This window comes from Eriocheir sinensis, chromosome 54, assembly GCF_024679095.1.
Source record: "Eriocheir sinensis breed Jianghai 21 chromosome 54, ASM2467909v1, whole genome shotgun sequence".
In the NCBI taxonomy this organism is placed as follows: domain Eukaryota; kingdom Metazoa; phylum Arthropoda; class Malacostraca; order Decapoda; family Varunidae; genus Eriocheir; species Eriocheir sinensis.
Genome location: NC_066562.1, coordinates 2,846,235 through 2,862,131, shown reverse-complemented (window position 1 = coordinate 2,862,131; position 15,897 = coordinate 2,846,235). Strand labels below are relative to the sequence as shown.

At 44.1% G+C, this 15,897-nt stretch overlaps 1 long non-coding RNA gene across 1 annotated transcript in view; it reads right to left on the bottom strand.

Moving 5' to 3' along the window:
- Window positions 1-109, bottom strand: part of LOC126983531 (uncharacterized) — a 5,297-nt gene extending 5,188 nt beyond the window's left edge. Inside the window, exon 1 of the long non-coding RNA XR_007735960.1 lies at window positions 1-109. This exon is cut by the window's left edge and continues 384 nt beyond it. This is a non-coding gene — a long non-coding RNA (uncharacterized LOC126983531).
- Window positions 110-15,897: the final 15,788 nt, after the last annotated feature.

The following is a 15,897-nucleotide window of genomic DNA, read 5'->3' as shown; positions in this document are numbered from 1 at the left end:
GGCCGTGTCGATGTCTCGCCGGACGCAGCTGAGCGACGCCTCGGCCGCTTTGTCAAATGGGGTCTGCTGAGAGGACGCAGTTTGTATCTGAAATGGTGGGAAAATATAAATCTCGAAGTGGTGACTGGGCCATGGGGTATGATGATGGGGTGCCAGTGGTTAGGAGAAGGGTGTGAGGGAGCTGCCCAACTCTTGCCTTAGTCGAGTAGGACGCAGACGGGTCATGTTCAAAAGTCTTGTGCTGCGTGGCCGTGGCCGCGGAGGGAGGGGAGGCGAGGAGGTATCAAGTTCAGAGGAATAAAAAATGTCATACAATAACTGGCACAGTTGCCAATTAGAGCAAGGCAGCGCCAGTGTGTGAAGTGAAAAGCAGTTAGTTTCAGAAATATTAAGGAGTACGGCCAGCAACTCTTGTATAGTTGGAGACCTTCACATATTTTCTTTTTATTTACTGCACGGGTGGAAAATGTTCTTGTATAGCTGGTATCTGGAAAGGAGGGATAAACAATGGCTGCTGGTAAAGACAAAAATAATTCTAGCTCAAGGGGGGACAGTAACCGCTCCTTGTCAGCGGAAAAATCTCGGCCGGAGACTGACAGGGCAAAGCCTTAATCCACTGGAGCGGTGTGTGTGTGTGTGTGTGTGTGTGTGTTCAAGAATCGTTTTATTACACACAGCTTACATTTCTGTAAATAACAGGTAAGTGAGAGGGCCGTGCAGGACTGTTGGCAGGTAACGAGGCCTTCAGGATGCCAGAATAGACTAATCAACTGATTTATTTTATTGGCATGTGTGCTTGGAGCATCATTAAACTCATGTTCCGGGAAGGTGCGTCGCGGAGAAATGGGCGTGGATCAGAGTGATGGCATGGCGGCGGTGGGGGTGGTGTTGCGGGCGAGGGTGTTGGAAGAAGTTGGCGAGCGGGTAATGGCTTGCCGGCGGTGACTGACGAGGCTGGCGTTGTGGAGGCGTGGGCTGCACAAGTTAGGCGCGGGAAGCTGGGGCTCAAGGGTACACACGCGTAGCTGTCATGTGTTACTACAAAACGATTCGATGGGATTATGCGGTTGAGTATGGATTCTTTACTTTGTCCACCGGTCTGGTTACGTCTGCAGCAGTGAGTGGCCGTGCAGCCTGCCGTAGTAACAGCCCGTGTGACGCTCTGGCTTTTCGGGCCGAGAGGTTCGTTGCCAGGCTCACTGCTCACCCCCTCACTCGGCGGCGCGGCGGGCTTCGTCCCTCGCATCGATAATGCCGTGTTTTTCGTACGCAACGCATTCCGTCTGCCGGGAAATTTTGTACGAAAAGTGAGGAGCCTTGCTGGAGCGGGGCGTCGCGTCCCTCATACATCAGAGTTTTAGCACCAACACATTCCGTGCCTTGAACTTTCCTCGTCAACACCGGAGTCGCTGCGTGGACTGACCTCACCTCCCCTGCCTTGCCGTGCCCTGCCCTGCCTTGACCTAACCGTGTGTAGCTAATACTCAAGACACAATACGGTGCAATCACTGCTGACCAACACACCTGTGGCTTCCTTCCCCTCACTCACCATCGCCACCACGACCATCACCATGACCACCACCACAACCACCACGACGACCACCATGACCACCGTGCACCGTCACCACCACGACCACCACCAATACTACGCATCTCTAACGCTACATTTTTTTCGCTTTTCCATCACTTTGTCCTGTACTCACCACCACTACCATCGACTCCACCTCCCTCCTCCTTCCCTACCTGCTCTATTCACCACCGCGGTCTAAGGATACATTCTTAGATTCAACTGTATTCTTAGAGACTCTTCGCTACCACCTCACATAAAGCTAACTCCCATCTTACAACCCCCTCCCCCCCCACCTTCATATACTCACTTTACTACTTTTTTATCTCTGCACCTCAATACCACCCCCACCACCACCACCACCACCACATCTCCCAAAATGGCTACCGCCCCTCCTTCACTCACACACAGACTACGATACACACCAAAACTCATCACTCTTCACCCCTAACCCTCATCACCACCACCACCACCACCACCCTCATCACCATCACCATCACCATCACTCCCTCACGCCATTCCTATACAAGGCACGGGTCTGCTGCACTCACCCTCACCTACGTCTTGATAATGATAGCAATTACCCTTCATTTCTTTGCCTCCCTCGTCTCTCTCCCTTTCCTATATCTCTCTCACTCCCTCCCTCTTTCTCTTCTCCCTGTTTAACTAGTCTCCCTCCCCTCTCCCGTCACTTATCTCACCTGACTAAACCTTCCTGGGAGAGATGAGCTCATTTGCATACCTGTTGGTCCTCCAATCCATATTTATAAGGCAGCCTCCTCTCCTCTTCGACGGCGACAGGTTACGTTAATGACAGGTACTTTAGCCCTTACCTGTGCGTGCGTGTGTGTGTGTGTGTGTGTGTGTGTGTGTGTGTGTGTGTGTGTGTGTGTGTGTGTGTGTTAGCGCATGAAAGTCGAGATAACTCAAAAGAAATGCACCTCTCTCTCTTTTTCTTTTTCGTTCTCTCTCTCTCTCTCTCTCTCTCTCTCTCTCTCTCTCTCTCTCTCTCTCTCTCTCTCTCTCTCTCTCTCTCTCTCTCACACACTTTCGTCACGGCCATGTAAAATTAGTGAGCATTGTTAGAGGAATGTGTGCGTATATTACTGGTTAGCGGCGCGGGGTGGTGGTTATCGCGGCGCCCTCGTGTGTGTGTGTGTGTGTGTGTGTGTGTGTGTGTGTGCGCAGGAATCCCCAACCAAAAGAAGGTATAAAAAGGATTAGAAACTTTAAGAGAGAATGACCCCCTGAACACACACACACACACACACAAACACACACACACCACCACCACCACCACCATCACTACCAACACCAGCATCACCACTAACATGTACCTTCTCTTTTTTACTACCAACACTACCATCTCCATCTCCTACCCCCTTCACCTCCACCACCATCACCACCAATCTCACCTTCACCACCACCTGCCACCTCCACCTCCTCCTCCCTCTCCACCTGCACCACAACCAGTTTCCTTTCCTCCACCTCTCCTCTCTCCCTCCCTCTTTCTCTCCTCTTTCCAATGTAACCACCCGCATAATTTTTTTTCTCTCTCTCTCATCCCTTATTTTCATCTCCTCAAAACTCCTTCCATCATCTGAATCTTCACTATTTGCTACCCTTTCAACTCTCATCATCGGTCACTATCTTCCACTATTCTCTATCGTTGCCCACTCTACCACTCAAACCTTCTCTCTCTCACTCTACCTTCTCCACTTTTTCCATCTTCACATCCACTAACTCTCAGACTCTCACCACCCACCTCTCTCTCTCTCTCTCTCTCTCTCTCTCTCTCTCTCTCTCTCTCTCTCTCTCTCTCTCTCTCTCTCTCTCTCTCTCTCTCTCTCTCTCTCTCTCTCTCTCTCTCTCTCTCTCTCTCTCTCTCTCTCTCTCTCTCTCTCTCTCTCTCTCTCTCTCTCTCTCTCTCTCTCTTTTTCTTTCTCTACCACCCACAGCTCTCTCTTCCTCCTCCACCATCCAAATCTTTTCTTTCCTCGCTCTCCTTTCATATTCTTCTTCCACTTTCCACCCCACGCAGCTCTTCCTCCTCCACCACCCTCTCTGATCCACTTCTCTTATCTCCACCAACTGTTACACTCCCTTCTTCCACTTTCTCCTCAACCTCCACCACCTCCATTTTAACCACTTGTACCTAACACCCACCAGGACCTCCACGCTACCTACCCCTACCACCTCTACCCTCACTCCTTTCTTCAGTACTCCACCCCCTCCACCACCACAACCACCACCTGCCCAACACAAGCGGTCATCAAGAAACATCGCTAGGACGTCCGAGCTCTCATCTTACGATGCGAGTGAACCTTTTAGGGAGGGCGAGCGAAGTGTTCGGAGTCGCCGGCCATCTGCGTGAACGAATGCAAGTGGGGATAGGAGTAAATGATAATGAAGGATAATGATGTTGTGGCTTTATTAGGCAAGGCGCAGGTGAGGCTGGTAATTACACCTGTGCACTTAATTAACGTACCTGTGGTGCCAAATTGAGGCCAGGTGTGTGTCTGTGCGTGCCGGTAGCCGTGCGAAGGTGATTGGTTGGTGTGTAACATTTGCTGGCCCAATCACGGAGCGGCACACACACACACACACACACACACACACACACACACACACACACACACACACACGTATATTTACATAAACAAACACTCATATACAAGACACACACACACACACACACACACACACACACACACACACACACACACACACACACACACACACACACACACACACCTTGTTAATTTAAAATCACACGTAATTAATATATTAAGAGATGCTTCAGCTAAATTACGGCGAACAAGCGGCGGCTTCACCTGAGCAAATTAATTGGAACATGTGTGAATATTTAATGGCGATGCTAAGAGTTCGAAAAGTAATAAAAAAATAGTAGTAGTAGTAGTAGTAGTAGTAGTAGTAGTAGTAGTAGTGGTAGTAGTAGTGGAAGCAGTTAAGCTTTTAGTAGCGGGAGGCGAAGGAGTTGCAGTTCACACCAGTATTAAATTTTGTAACGAGGAATCTATTTAGTTATATATTCTTTTTATGACTCTCTCTCTCTCTCTCTCTCTCTCTCTCTCTCTCTCTCTCTCTCTCTCTCTCTCTCTCTCTCTCTCTCTCTCTCTCTCTCTCTCTCTCTCTCTCTCTCTCTCTCTCTCTCTCTCTCTCTCTCTCTCTTAATCCCTCCGTCACGACCAAGACCAACGGCGTGGAGAGAGAGATTGAGCCTTTAAGGGCGACCATATAATGCGAAGGTCAGGTGGAGTGACCCTTGTATGCCGGCACAATGAGGGGCGGGGAGGGACGGGAGGGGGGCGGGGGGGGGGGCAGCCCCTCCACCCTCATTCCTGGGATAGACACACACGCATGAACCCCGATAGATAAGCGTGAGGTGAGCCGATAGACAGTGTGGGCGACTTGTGAGCAGACAGATTTTTCTCTTTAGTTTGCTGACGTGCGAGACTTTTTGTTCCCTGTCGCTGATTGTCACGGCCTGTCGGTGCGTCGGTGTGTCGGTGTGTCGGGAAGTCGGTCTGTGTGTCTCTTTGTGTTTCTGTGTTTGTTGGCCTGAGTCAATGTGTGCATGTGTGTGTTTGTGTGTTAGTCTTTCTGATACCTGATTGAGTGAGTGTGTGTGTGTGTGTGTGTGTGTGTGTGTGTGTGTGTGTGTGTGTGTGTGTGTGTGTGTGTGTGTGTGTGTGTGTGTTAGTCTTTCTGATACCTGATTGAGTGTGTGTGTGTGTGTGTGTGTGTGTGTGTGTGTGTGTGTATGAAATGTATGAATCAATGTATGTATATATGTATGTCATGTATTCATGTATGAGTGTATGTATGTATGTATGTTTGATTCTAAGTATAAATGTGCCTCAATCCCTCCGTCAATATGCCAGTCCCTTTGCCTCCCTGTACGAAGCATTAAGCAATATTTTCCCAGTTACTGTTTCACGAGCGTTACAGTTCTTTTTCACGCACTTCATTCAATTATTCACTACCGTCACCTTTTACCCCGCCGTTCCACTCTCCACTAATCACCTTACGCTCCACTCTTTTACTCTTCCACAATATATACAATTTTCATTTCGTCCATTCCAACCGTGCATGTTATATATCTCAATTACCGCTGAATTTGTAAGTTAGTATCTTCATTTATTTATATCACTTTAGCCATTCTTTTATTGATAAGGATAAAATGTTTATAGATGAGAGAGAGAGAGAGAGAGAGAGAGAGAGAGAGAGTGTATTTACTTATTGGAGTAAACAGAGGAATTGGCTTTCATTGCTCTGCGTGTGTGTGTGTGTGTGTGTGTGTGTGTGTGTGTGTGTGTGTGTGTGTGTGTGACAAAGATGGTAATGATAATAATGGTAAGAATAGGAAGATGAAGAATAAGAAGAGGAGGAGGAGGAGGAGGAGGAGGATAACGTGCCACTGAGGGTAAGTCACTTCTGATCTCATTATCGCCCTTGTCCCTCCAGTCAATCCGGTTTGGGAGATAATATAAAGAATCCGAACCCTTTTCCCAGGCCTTCCTTTTAACCCTCGTAACCCTGTCCTTATACAGCGGGAGGGCTCGCTTATCTCTCTCTCTCTCTCTCTCTCTCTCTCTCTCTCTCTCTCTCTCTCTCTCTCTCTCTCTCTCTCTCTCTAAATGGCCCCAAAAAGAGAAATCAGCAACGTTAATGGATAAAACTATGGGCAGTGAAGTCTCGTTTAATCTCTCTCTCTCTCTCTCTCTCTCTCTCTCTCTCTCTCTCTCTCTCTCTCTCTCTCTCTCTCTCTCTCTCTCTCTCTCTCTCTCTCTCTCTCTCTCTCTCTCTCTCTCTCTCTCAGGTCGACAGGTTAAGTGAGTGAGACTAAGAAGTGAAGCCTTTCGGTCTTGTGGGGCTTCAGGCCATGAGTCAAGAAGAAGAGGAGGAGGAGGAGGAGGAGGAGGAGGAGCAGGAAGAGGTCAAACGGTGCTGCTGGGTGCGTATGAGGGACAGAATTATTGTGTGGGATATTTTCCTTTTTGTAGTTTTTCTCTTAATTTTTTTCCCGAGGGTTGTTTTGTACTCTTCTTTTTCTTTCCTTCTTCATATCAGTCTTTTAATTCTTTATTGTTGTTGTTGTTGTTGTTGTTTATGATGGTTGTACCTCATCTTCCTTTGCATATTCTTTCTTTCTCATTCTGTTTTCATCCTCCTCCTCCTCATCAACATTATCATCATCTCTCCTTCTTCTGCTTGATCTTCTTCCTCTTCTTTTCTCAAATTTCACGACCTATTACCCTTTGTTATCATCTTCATCTTGATCATCATAAAATATAAATTTCTTCTACTTTTTATTATTAATATTATTATTATTATTATTATTATTATTATTATTATTATTATTATTATTATTATTATTATTATTATTATTATTATTATTATTATTATCATCACTATTATTATTATTAGTCATATCTATAGGAGACGAATCAGGTAGAAAGGGAGGAGTGCGCACACCATAAGCTGCCTGTTCTGGAGCCTCCGTACACCTGAGGGGCGCTCAACGAGAACCTCAAAGTGAACACAATGGGAGGAGTAGCAGAGGACGGGATAATATAGAAGATTAGCATGACATAAAAGTTAATAAGTAAAAACCAAAAACAAATAATAAAATGTGCGTATAACATATTTAATAATGTACAAACTCCACTATTAAAAAGCATCACAAATTAACAGTAAGTATATACATAAGCGTATCGTCTTTATATCACCGGGAAAAAACGACCACAAAAAAGAATCACTTATTATTTTTTCAGCTTTTATCTCTCCCTCCTCCTCCTCTTCAAGATTCTCCTCCACCTCTTCTTCCTCCATTCTCCTCGTCCTCCTCTTCCTCCTCCTCTTTCTCCTCTTCCTCTTCTTCCTGCTCCTCTTTCTCCTCTTCCTCTTCCTCCTCCTCTCTCTCCTTTTCCTCTTTCTCCTCCTCTTTCTCCTCTTTCTCTTCCTCCTCCTCCTCCTCTGTCTCCTCTTCCTTCTGTCTCTTTCCTCTTCCTCCTCCTTCTCCTCTCTTTCTCTCCTCTTCCTCCTTCTTCTCCTCTCTTTCTCTCCTCTTCCTCCTCCTCCTTCCCCCCCCCCACCCCCCCCACCCCCGCAGCCACACAGCAGCCTCTCACCCCACCAAAGGGCAGCCGGCGCCCCATTTTCTATAATCGTCCATAAATATAAATAATGGTAATGAAAACCCCATTTGAGGAGTAAGCGAGGAAGCGTCCGTGGCTGATACACACACACACACACACACACACACACACACACACACACACGAGGAAGAGGAGGAGGAGGAAGAGGAGAAGATGGAAGAGGACAAGGCCGAAAAAATGTGAGATCGAAGAGAATAAAGACAAAAAATGGTAAAATAAGTGATGATTATGATGAGAGAGAGAGAGAGAGAGAGAGAGAGAGAGAGAGAGAGAGAGAGAGAGAGAGAGAGAGAGAGAGAGAGAGAGAGAGAAAGCCTGACCCAGAAGCTGCAGTTATCTTACCGGGCCAGACAGAGACAGATGGGTGCATAGATAGACAGAATGATAAACAGATAAATAAGAAAAAATACTCCATGATCCCAAGAAGACGGATGGACAGGTAGTGAGGCAGAGACATATATAGACAGATAGACAGGGAAGAATATTAATAGATTGATTGCTAGATAAATAGATGGAAAGGCAGTTTGATAGATAGATAAACTTAAACTGGTAAATATAGATACAAAAATAGACTTACGGATATATAGAAAAATAGAGAAGGATAACGCAGATATAGATAGACCGATCAATGGATAGATAGATAGATAGATAGATAGAGATAGGTATATATATGCTTTAATAAACAGACTCCCACATTAAAGCTACCTTAATGGGGGCGTATCCCAATTAATGGCGTAAGAGGGAGAGTGAGAGAGAGGGAGAGAGGGAAGGGTGGAGGGAGAGAGAAAGGGAGAGAGGTAAGGGATGGAAGGGAGAGGAATGTGCTTGGCTTGGTCCCGTCTTCACTCTCTCTCTCTCTCTCTCTCTCTCTCTCTCTCTCTCTCTCTCTCTCTCTCTCTCTCTCTCTCTCTCTCTCTCTCTCCCTTCAGAAAGCCCTCCAGAGCCCTCCTCGCGCGGCTAACAAGGGCTGGAGTGGAGGAGGAAAGAGGAAGGAAAGAAGGAGGAAGAATTGGGCGCACTCACCTCCTTCCTCCACCGGCTTTCGGAGGAGAAGGAAAAGGGAAGAGGAGGAAAGAATGGAGCGAGGAGGAAAGAGACAGAAAAGGTGAGGGAAGAGGAGAAAATTTTGGGATAAGAGGATGGAGGGAGAGGAGGAGGAGAGAGGCGAAGGAAGGAGAGAATGTTGAAGGAGAGGAAAGAAAGAGGAATAAAGAGGAAAGGAGGAAGGTCAGGTGTTGAGTGCTAGGTTCTTCCTCTTCTTCTTCTTCTTCTTCTTCTTCTTCTTCTTCTTCTTCTTCTTCTTCTTATTCTTCTTCTTCTTCTTCTTCTTCTTCTTATTATTATTATTATTATTATTATTATTATTATTATTATTATTATTATTATTATTATTATTATTATTATTATTATTATTTTATCATCATTATTATCTTCAACAGCATCATTATCCTTTGCCGCTATCACTATCATCACCTCCTCCTCCTCCTCCTCCTCCTCTTCCTCCTCCTCCGCCTCTTCCACCTCACTTGGCCATTCCCGGCAGGGGGGCGGCTCCCCCTTAACACAAGCCAGATCCTGTTAGGAAAAGTGTAATCTAATTCTCTCTCTCTCTCTCTCTCTCTCTCTCTCTCTCTCTCTCTCTCTCTCTCTCTCTCTCTCTTTTTCAATCAATTTTTTTCTTAGATAAAAGCATAGATATGTGTGATGATGATGTAGTAGTAGTAGTAGTAGTAGTAGTAGTTGTTGTAGTAGTAGCAGTAGTAGTGGTGGTAGTGGTAGTAGTAGAAGAAGAAGAAAGATCAAAAAGAAGGAGAAGAAAAAGAACTAGAGTAATGATAAGAAAAATAATGATAAAAACAATACTAATACTAATAACAATAACAATGGAGAGTTATTTATCATTAAATTCATAATCAGATACTCAGAAGAATTATAACAAATAACGAAAGTATTGAACATTTTTTTTAACTTTATGATGAAAATACGTCCTGATCTCATAACACTAAAATCACATACGTATTCCATCAACTCATGTATGTATGTATGTATGTATGTATGTATGTATGTATGTATGTATGTATGGGAGTAATATAAAATCGTGCCCCCAACAGGTAAGGTAATGAGCTAGTTAAGAGGCACAGGTAAGAGGTAAGGAAAGGAGGGAGGAGGAGGAGGAGGAGGAGGGAAGGAAGGGAGGTAAACAGGTGAGAGGATTATAAGGAGGAAAGGAAGATGAGAGGAGAAGGAGGAGGAGGAGGACGAGGAGGAGGAGGAGAAAGGAAGAGATGGGAAGAAGGAGAGAAAGAAGGAAGGAAGAAAAAAAGGGAGATAGGGAAAAAGGAAGGGAAGAAAGAAGAAAGAGAAAGAAAGAGATAGGAGGGAGAAGAGAAAACAGGAAGGAAAAAAAGGTAGAAAGGAAGAAGGAAGGGAGAAAAGAAGGAACGAGAGAAAGGAAGGAAAGAAACGGAGAAATGGGAATGGAAGTGGAAAGAGTGAAAAAAAAGATAATAGAAAAGAAAACAAATAAAGATACACGAAGCAAAAGAAAGAGGAAAAAAAGAATAAAAGAGGAGAATAAGAGAGGCATATACGATGAGAAAATAGGAATGAAGGAGAGAAAGGAAAAGAAAGAAATGATAAAGACTCGAGGGAAAGAGAAAGAAGGAAGGAACGAAGGAGAGAGGGAGGAAGAGAAGTGTAAAGTGTGGGAGGGATGGAAGAGAGAGAGGCAGAGAAGAAAATTGAATAAAGGAAAGGAGAGAAGAAGAGAAAGGAGGAAGAAGAAGAAACAGGGATGCGATAGAGGACAGAAGAAGGAGATAGAGAATAACAAGATACTGATAGGTAATTGATATGAAGATAAAGAAAAAGAAAAAGAAATAAAGGAAGGAAGTAGAAGAAAAACTGAAGGATAGAAAGAGAGATGAGAAAGATAAGAAGGTATAGGAGGAAGGAAGGAAGGGAGAAAGAAAGAAAGATAAAGAATAAAAAGAACGAAGAAGGAGAAAAATTAAGAAAACAAAAACAGAACTGAAAAAAGAAAGAGAGAGGGAAAGATAGAAGGAAGCAAAAGAAGGAAACGAAAAAAAAAGTGGAATAAAAATAAATAAAGGAGAGAGGAAAGGAAATTAAATAGAAGGAGAAAAAAAGAGGAGAGAGGGAAAGGCGGAGAGGAGAGAAAGTGAGTTAGATGTAAGGAGCTCAAGGGAGGGAGGGAGGAGGGGAGGGAGGGAAGGAACAGGTAAGGTCAGTTAATTGATATTCTGAACACCTGGTTACTGGGGGAAGAAGATTAACCCGAGACGAACTATCATAATTTTGGGATAACTTGAGAGAGAGAGAGAGAGAGAGAGAGAGAGAGAGAGAGAGAGAGAGAGAGAGAGAGAGAGAGAGAGAGAGAGAGAGAGAGAGAGAGAGAGAGAGAGAGAGAGAGAGAGAGAGAGAGAGAGAGAGAGAGAGAGAGAGAGAGAGAGAAGAGAAGAGATTACAGAAGCGATAGCCCACTCAGGTAAGCTCAGGTGAGGGGGAGGGAGACGGGAGGGAGAATTGGGAGAGCAGGTTAGAGAAAGAGAGAGAGAGAGAGAGAGAGAGAGAGAGAGAGAGAGAGAGAGGAGAGAGAGAGAGAGAGAGAGAGAGAGAGAGAGGAGAGAGAGAGAGAGAGAGAGAGAGAGAGATGAGAGAGAGAGAGAGAGGGATGTTGAAAGAGAATGAGAGATAGAAAGAACAACAGTAGGATGAACAGGAGGAAAAGAGGGAGAGAGAAGAACAGGAATAAGAAGAGGAGGAAGAGGAGAAGGAAGGAGAGTGTTTAGATGAGAAAGGAGTAGGAAGGGGAGAAGGATAAAGTAAGAGGCAAAGAAAAAGAGAAGTAAGAGGAACAGGAGGAGGGTAAGGAAGAAAGAGATAAAGAGGATAGCAGTAATAGCAGAAGGAGGAAAAGGAGAAGGAAAAATAAAAGGAGGAGGAGGAGGAGAAGATATAAAGTCAGCAAGCAGAGTATGGTGATGATCATAAGAAGGAGGAAGAAAAAAGAGCAAAAGGAGTTAGAGAAGGAAGGGGAGGAGGAGAAGGAGGAGAAGGAGAAGGATAAATAAAAGGAAGAGGAGGAGGAGGAGGAGAAATAAAATCAGCAAGCAAAATATGGTGATGATCATAAGGAGGAGGAAGAAAAAAAGAGCAAAAGAGGTTAAAGAAGGAAGGGAAGGAGAAGAAGGAGGAAGAGGAAGAGCAAGATATGGAGAAAAGAGGAGAAAGAGGAAGAGGAGGAGGAAGAGGAAGACCAAGATATGGAGGAAAGAGGAGAAAGAGGAAGAGGAGAAGGAAGAGAAAGAGCAAGATATGGAGGAAAGAGGAGAAAGAGGAAGAGGAGGAGGAAGAGTAAGAGCAAGATATGGAGGAAAGAGGAGAAAGAGGAAGAGGAAGAGCAGGAGCAAGATATGGAGGAAAGAGGAGAAAGAGGAAGAGGAGGAGGAAGAGGAAGAGCAAGATATGGAGGAAAGAGGAGAAAGAGGAAGAGGAGGAGGAAGAGCAGGAGCAAGATATGGAGGAAAGAGGAGGAAGAGGAGGAGGAAGAGCAAGATATAGAGGAAAGAGGAGAAAAAGGAAGAGGAAGAGGAAGAGCAAGATATGGAGGAAAAAGGAGAAAGAGGAAGAGGAGGAGGAAGAGGAGGAGCAAAATATGGAAAAGAGAGAAAGAGAAGGAGGAGGCGGAGGAGGAGGAGGGGAACAGTGACGCATATCTATAAATGGGTTACGGTTTTGCGGGGTAATTTTATCTTTCTAAATGCTAATGCAATGGTCGGAGGGAAAGACGGATTATGGAAAGGTGATTGTCCTTACCTGAGAGAGACAGACAGAGGGAGAGAGAAGAGGTAAAGGAAGCTATAAGAAGAAAACGGGAAGAGATAAGAAGGGATGAGAAAGATAAGAGGGTGTGGGAGGGAGCGAGGAAGGAGAAAGAGAACGTAGAAGAGAGGGAGTGAAGGGAAGGGAACAAATACAGAATTGAAAGAGGGAAATCATGAGAAGGAAACGGAAAGAAAAAAAAACTGGTAGAAGGAGAAATAAGAGAAATAGAGTAAAGAGGAAAAGGAATTAAATAAGAGTAATCAAATAAGTAGGATTGAAGAAAAAGGGAAAGGAGAAAAAGAGTAGAAAAGAGAAACAATAGGAAGAAAAAACGTGAAAATGTTAAAAAAATATAAAAAGAAGAGAGAGAGAGAGAGAGAGAGAGAGAGAGAGAGAGAGAGAGAGAGAGAGAGAGAGAGAGAATGGGGGAGGTGAGGGCTGGTCAAGGAAGCTGGGAGGTATAATTAGAGTCTGTCTGTGATTTAGCGGAGGAGGGCGGCAGGGCGAGGCGCCGCGTAATAGAGGCAAGGAGCAGATAACGATGATAGAGAAAAGAAACGTTCGGGTGTAATAATAGTAATGTTGAGAAACGTTTTATCGAAGCTGGCACGTCACGAAGCGGCGCGGCGTGAGGCAAAGGCGGCAACAACAACAACAACAACAACAACAACAACAACAACAACAACAACAACAACAACAACAACAACAACAGCAGCATCAACAAGAACAACAGTAGTGATGATGAGGGTAATGTTGAGTTTTCTTCTTCTTCTTTTTCTTCTTCTTCTTCTTCTTTTTCTTCTTTTTCACGATGATGATGAGGTTTATGTTAAACTTTCTTCTCTTTATTCCTTCCTTCATTTCTCTTTCTTTTCTATTTTTCTTTTTCTTTTCTTTTACCTTCTTCTTCTTCTTCTTCTTCTTCTTCTTCTTCTTCTTCTTCTTCTTCTTCTTCTTCCTCGTCTTATTTTCTTATTCTTCCTTCATTGCCTTTCTTTTTCTTTTACCATTTCTTCTTCTTCATCTTTATTTTTTTTTGTTCTTCTATTCTTTCTTCTTGTTATCTTCATTATCATTGCCATTATCTTTGTGGTATTTCTATTATCAGACGCCTCCGTGCCTGGCTACAACTCCGCGGGCCCGGGTTCGAATCCTTGCCCGGGCAGTCGGCGTGCAGGCCACCCAGCTGTTGATCCTCCCATTCGGACTGGTGTATAAATGGGTACCTGGGGACACCTGGGGAAGGTAAACTGTGGCGAACCAGATGTCACCTTTACTCTTTATCCCGGGTTAGCGTTTCTTTGGCCACGAGGAATTCAACGACCAATTTGATTTGACCAAAATTTGAGCTTAGCGAATGTCCCCAAATTATACGGCTATATATGCTACTACTACTACTACTACTACTACTACTAGTACTACTACTACTTAAAGGAGCTGCCTCGTACAAAAGGAGCTGCCTCGTACAGGCCTACCGGCCTCTTGCAGACTCCTGCGTTCTTATGTTCTTATGTTATGTACTACTATTACTACTACTACTATTACTACTACTACTACTATTTCTTCTTCTTCTTCTTCTTCTTCTTCTTCTTCTTCTTTTTCACGATGATGATGAGGGTAATGTTAAACTTTCTTCTTTTTTCTTCTTCTTTTTCATCTTTTTTTCCTTCCTTCATTTCTCTTTCTTACCTATTTTTCTTTTTTCTTTTACCTTTTCTTCTTCTTTTTTTTTTTCTTCCTCCTCCTCCTCCTCCTCCTACTACTACTACTACTACTACAACTACCACAACTTCTACTACTACCAATGACAAATATAATAGTAGAAGTAATACTGCCGCTAAAAATAATAATAACCAAAAGACAGATATATCGATGAAGGACACAACAAAACTTCGGCAGAGCGAACAAACTTACATCGGAAACAAAGAAAAAGATCATGACGGGAAGACAAAACAAACAGACAAACGGAAAGAAATGGCAGAACCCTCGTTAAAAGAAGATGGAGGAGGAAGAAGAGTTAGGGAAGGAGGAACAAGGAAGGTAGGAAGAGAATTGTTGAAGATGATGATGGTGAAGAAGATTAAGATGAAAGGCAAGCGGAGATGAGAGAGGAGGAGGAAGAGGGGAGAGCGTGGAAAGAGAAGAAGAAAATGGATGAGTAGAAAATAAACACGAGAAGATGGAAGATTAAGAGAAGAAGGTGAAGAAGGTGCAAGAGGAGGAGGAGGAGGAGGAGGAGGAGGAGGAGGAGGCTTCTCAAGGGCAGACTAATAGCAAATTCACTTTGGTCACGGCGTAGCGACGTAGAAAGAGGAGGGAGAAGAGGAGGAGGAGAAGGAGGAGGAGGAGGAGGAGGATGAAGAGGAAGAGGAGGAGGAGTACGAAAGGAAGCTCAGTTCGAGTTATGCCGCTTCTCTCTCTCTCTCTCTCTCTCTCTCTCTCTCTCTCTCTCTCTCCACACATCCGTCCGCCAATCTCCCACGACGCCTTCCTTCTTAGTTTTGGATAATATAATCCTTCCTGTTGACCAAAAATAAGGCGCTTCCTGTAATTACTATACCTTCTTTCTCCTCCTCCTCCTCCTCTCTCTCTCTCTCTCTCTCTCTCTCTCTCTCTCTCACACACACACACACACACACACACACGCAGAGAGAGAGAGAGAGAGAGAGAGAGAGAGAGAGAGAGAGAGAGAGAGAGAGAGAGAGAGAGAGAGAGAGAGAGAGAGAGAGAGAGAGAGAGAGAGAGAGAGAGAGACTCGCTCATTGATTTTGTAATGTTAGTATAGTTACGCACAGGCATTAGCATGAATAATAGTCGTGGTAGTAGTAGTAGTAGTAGTAGTAGTAGTAGTAGTAGTAGTAGTAGTAATAAAGTAAAATAATTAATAATGATGAAGAAAAATAAATGATGGAGTAATAATGATAATAATAATAATAATGATAATAATAATAATAATAATAATAATAATAATAATAATAATAATAATAATAATAATAATAATAATAATAATAATAATAATAATAATAATAATAATAATAATAATAATAATAACAACAACATCAAAGTGGAGTAACCTTTCACCTTTACCTACATGAAGTGGAGGAGGAGGAGGAGGAGGAGGAGGAGGAGGAGGAAAAATAATAGGTAGAGGTAGGAGGGAGAGAGGGATAGAGGGATGAAGGGAGACACGGAGGAGAGAAGGGGAGAGGAAGGGAAGAGGGAGGGAGGGAGGGAGGAGGAGGAGAAGGAAGGGGCAACCAAGCATATCATTGTCCAATTACTATATATCACCTTCCCCTA